A 4,879-nucleotide genomic window follows, 5' to 3' on the forward strand; every position below is an offset into this window, starting at 1 on the left:
GCTTTCACTTTTGGGAGACAAGATTTGGCTACATTCTTCTTACTGCCCATAAACACAGGGACAAGACCCCTTAGAAGACTTAATGGATGATAAAGACTCCTTTATAATCTAATCTACTTAGTTCATGCTGTTATGTGTTGACTTGGGGTTGATTTCATGATCAGATAACAGAGCAGCAAGCATGTAATTTCCATAGTCAACAACTCCTCCTCCTCCTCCTGGCTCTCGCCCCACCCAACCCACCCAGTATTTTGGCCAAGAAGAAAGTTTTCTCTGGAATGCAAGCACCACCAGGGACTGGGAGAGGCCTTGCCCGTTTAATGCTGTAAAACAATGCCCAGTAGAGCTAGCTGCTCAGCAAGCCTTGGTTGAATGAATTTTAATACTTAGGAGTTTCAGAATGGTTAAGGATTGGCGACCTCTCTTTCTGAGACTGAGTAGGTCAAGTGTAGCAAACTTGATTCTCTGAAATCGACTTTGGCTTCCTATTTTCTGAAAGCAATGTGGATTGCTGGTTTTAATTTATACAGCCCATTTGGAGCTAAGACTCTTGATATTCAGGTTACCATCATCTTTGTGCAATACTTAACCAACTGAAGAGGTTCAGGCAGTTCGAGAAGCATCCAGATTTTAATTATAGGGAGCGATGAGGCATTTGTCCTTCTACAAAGCACATTTTCATCCACCCCATCAAATCACAGCCTCAATGTATTGATCCCTGAATATAGTAAATTCACCACTTTGGCCTGTATTACATAGTTGTACAACTCTCCCATATAAGAAATGCCAGCAATAACAGCAACAACAACACTGACATTTTCATTAAAGTTGGCACTCAGGAATGAATTTGTTGAATTATATGAATGTCCTATTATCTAAGCTCCGTGCCTCTTGGGACAACATGTACATTTGGACTTTTAGCAAACAAAACACTTTACCGTCTAAACTCAAACATACTTAATTTCCCCCATATTTCATATCTCCCCACTGTAACTCCTGAAGTTTAGACCTACCTCTATTCATATTCTTTTGTTTTATTGCTAAGGTTTGAGATCTCCGCTTTAAACTTAGATCTGTTTTAATATATATATATTTCACCAACTTAAGGATGGTTTTTGAATGATGGGTGTTGCTTTGAGCGGCAAGATGATGGAGACACGTCCATCTCACTGCTAAGTCCATTTTCTTTTTGCTTCTCCTCCCTTTGTCTTCTTGTTCCTTCCTCCCAGAAATCTACCCACAGAATCTGGCTTCCTTGTGATCTGATCATTCCCTTTGTATTTGCTGTGTTTATATCAACGTAATGCTGGCAGTTATCTGCACTCTGACTATCTTCATTAAGGCATCTCGCTGTGACATACTAACAATATAGGGTCATCTCAGCATGAAGGTTCCTGCAGAAGGAACAACATTCTTCAGATTTCTTAAAAAGACAGTAACTCCAGGTACATTTAGGCTGGTGTTCAACACTGATTCCCAAAGGATCTGATATAACGCTTAATATACACGAAGTCTATTATCTCTCACAGCAAGTTTCAGTACACTTCTGGGACACACATTACCTGTGAAGCAAAAGACAGGACACAGTGGTTAGGTGTGCAGGTTTTATGATAAAACTATAATGATTATGACTGCTTCAGAGCTTTATGTAACTCACCAAGTTAAGCTAACCTTTTTTCCTCTCATAGCCCCAAAACTGTGTATTGGATAAGATACCCTATTCTAAACATTGTGTTGTAATTTTTTACTATTTAAAAAATCCCAGATGTTCATTACTCTTGAGTTATAAAAGAGACAGGTACTGGAAAATTATGGTAGCAAAGACTTAAGAAAGAGAAAAAATGAGAAAAGAATGGTTAGATGGGGAAAATATGCTCTCAAAATGGAGCTCTTTGCTGAGAGCCACAGATGCAATACCTTGAGCCCCAAGAGAGCGTTGGTTAGTCCAGCTCTTCCTTCAGCGCATGCTCAGGAGCTCTGGCCATGACAGTAAATTGGGGCATGGAAATCCAGCTGGGCCTGGGTGGGCTAAGAGGGAAGGGCAGGATCTTAAAGGGGTAGTGACCATTTAAAAAAGCAACCCTTCGCCCTGCCCGTTTGTCTCAGTGGATAGAGTTTCAGCCTGCAGACTGAAGGGTCCCGGGTTCTATTCCAGTCAAGGGCACATACCTGGGTTGTGGGCGTGCAGGAGGCAGCCAATAGGTAATTCTCCCTCATCACTGATGTTTCTATCTCTCTCTCTCCTCCCTCTCCCTTCCTCTCTGAAATCAATAAAAATCTATTTAAAAAATAAAAATAAAAAAGCAACACCTCAAACATTTTTTAAAAAAATAAAAGGAACACCTCTCAGTCCCATTATTCCAGTCATAGGCCCCCCAACCTATCACCACCAACTTATTCCACTTTCTATGTTCCCTGTCTCAGTTAATAGTACTTCCATTCTCCCAGGCATTGAAGCCAGAAACCTAGGAGTCGTTCTTCATTACTCTCTTGCCTCTGCAAAATGCAGTCACTATCAATTTTTACCTTAAATTTGACTTTATTTCTCCATCCCCGGTATCACTGTTCTGGTTTAAGCCCTCACGCCCTCACTGGGTCTGAGGCCTGCCTGGGCCATTACAACAGTGTTGCAACTGGTGCTGTACGTATTTCCCACTGCGGTCAAATCATCTTTAAAAATCACACTCCTCCAGCTTATGGCACGTCAGCGGTTCCCATCACCTGTAGGAAAAAGTTCAAACTCCTTAGCACTGCATACCTAGCCTCTAGCAACCATCAGACCTCATCCTGACACGCTCCGGGTTGTACTTCCTGTTCTCACAATAACCAACTCCTTTATACTTGGGCCCACTAAAAATAAATACACTTTTAGGGAGTAAGATGAAATAACCCAGTTTTTACCTAATACTTAATTTATTAATTTATCTGTAGATCATATATATTTTGTTGTTGTTGTTTTTTTTAAAAATATATTTTATTGATTTTCCACAGAGAGGAAGGGAGAGGGATAGAGAGCTAGAAACATCGATGAGAGAGAAACATCGATGAGAGAGAAACATCGATGAGAGAGAAACATCGACCAGCTGCCTCCTGCACACCCCCCACTGGGGATGTGCCCGCAACCAATGTACATGCCCTTGACCGGAATCGAACCTGGGACCTTTCAGTCCCCAGACCGACGCTCTATCCACTGAGCCAAACCGGTTTCGGCTGTAGATCATATATTAATTTATAATTTTTTTTCACTCCTACACATCACGATGTCAAAGAAAAAGTTTCAAAAGTTAAAAATGTGACTCTTACCAATATAGAATGAACCCACGTCAGAGATTTTATTTTAATTAATGAAAGAATTAGTAGGATGGTAAAGCTGATTCTAAGAGCATTTGAGGAAGTGGTTATTTCAAGGAAAGAAAAAAACGAAAACCCAGAATGTTAAAATAAGATTGCTAGATCAGATACAAAACGAGTTAATGTTTTATAGGGTAATGAAACAATAGATGATCTTTTCTATTGAGCATAATCATTTATATCTCTACCAAACAAAAATCTACAAATTTACACATAACTGCACAGTACCTGGACTCTATAACTCATAGTAAATGGCAAAGTCAAACACAGGGAAATTCCCCTACAGAATTAAATAATCCCGGGTGGGCCTGTTAAACAATGCTTCCTTACTGCATTGAAGGACATACAGGCCTCTTCCAAGTGCCCGATAATTTTTCTTAATAATAGACATTTTTATTAAAACACTTCACACAAATCGCTTCCGTCAGTGTTTTCACACTACAACAATCACTTCTTGAGCCACCTGTCAAAGTTTTCCAGAACATAGCATTTTCATGTCCCCCTAAGTTTTCTCAGATAAAGCACTCATGGAGTCGTATGTAAGTTCTTATGAGTGTGAAAAGAGAGTAGATATGTGAAATTACTATAAACATTGTGAAACAGTGTATAGTTATGTGGATGTTAAAAATGTAAGAGTAATGCTCTGGCTGGGTGGCTCAGTTGGTTGGAGTGTGGTCCCGTACACCAAGACTTCAGGTTCAATTCCCGGTCAGGGCACATACCTAGGTTGTGGGTTTGATCCGTTGTCAGGGCTAGTGCTGGAGGCAACTGATCAATGTTTCTCTTTCTCTCCCTCTCCCTTCTCTCTAAAGGAAAAATAAAAAAATAAAAACACACCAAAAAAAAACTAAAGACAATGAAAGTACTACATGATAAAACAGAGACACAGCAAAGTAGTACCCAGAAAGAAATGCATATAGCCTTAAGTATAATTATTCTTTTTAAAAAAAAATAGATTTTATTGACTTTTACAGAGAGGAAGGGAGAGGGATAGAGAGTTAGAAACATTGATGAGAGAGAAACATCGATCAGCTGCCTCCTGTACATGCCCTACTGGGGATGTGCCCGCAACCAAGGTACATGCCCTTGACTGGAATCGAACCTGGACCCTTGAGTCCTCAGGCCGACACTCTATCCACTGAGCCAAACAAGTTAGGGCAGTATAATTATTCTTAAAAAAAGAAAATTGAAAGGAAGAAAGCTAAACCTTCAAGTCATATAACTAGTTAGAAAATGACAGTAACAAAAGAAGGGGGAAAACTGATAGAATCCATAAAATAGAAAACTATATATATATATATGAAAATCACAAAACTGGTTCTTTAAAAAATAATACCTGGTGAGACTGATAAGAACGGAACAATAAAAATGAACAATATTAAGATTGGAAAAATGGGTCATAAATACAATAGAGCATGATTTTTAAAAATCCTAAGAGAAAAAGATGAACAAACATTTCTAGGAAAAAAAATAATTAAAAGTAAGTCAAGAACACAAAGCCACAAAGTTATGCGATATCTACCTACCT

General features: G+C 39.2%; 1 long non-coding RNA gene across 1 annotated transcript; it reads right to left on the reverse strand.

The window, feature by feature from the left end:
- Positions 1 to 630: 630 nt before the first annotated feature.
- LOC114233620 (uncharacterized) lies at positions 631 to 2,715 on the reverse strand. The gene is made up of 3 exons (XR_008555142.1): positions 2,527 to 2,715; positions 1,918 to 2,028; positions 631 to 1,562 (listed from the first exon to the last, which is right to left on the reverse strand). It is a non-coding gene; the product is annotated as an uncharacterized LOC114233620 (long non-coding RNA).
- Between the last annotated feature and the right edge of the window lie 2,164 nt (positions 2,716 to 4,879).

The sequence above is a fragment of the Eptesicus fuscus genome, chromosome 22 (genome assembly GCF_027574615.1).
Source record: "Eptesicus fuscus isolate TK198812 chromosome 22, DD_ASM_mEF_20220401, whole genome shotgun sequence".
In the NCBI taxonomy this organism is placed as follows: Eukaryota; Metazoa; Chordata; class Mammalia; order Chiroptera; family Vespertilionidae; genus Eptesicus; species Eptesicus fuscus.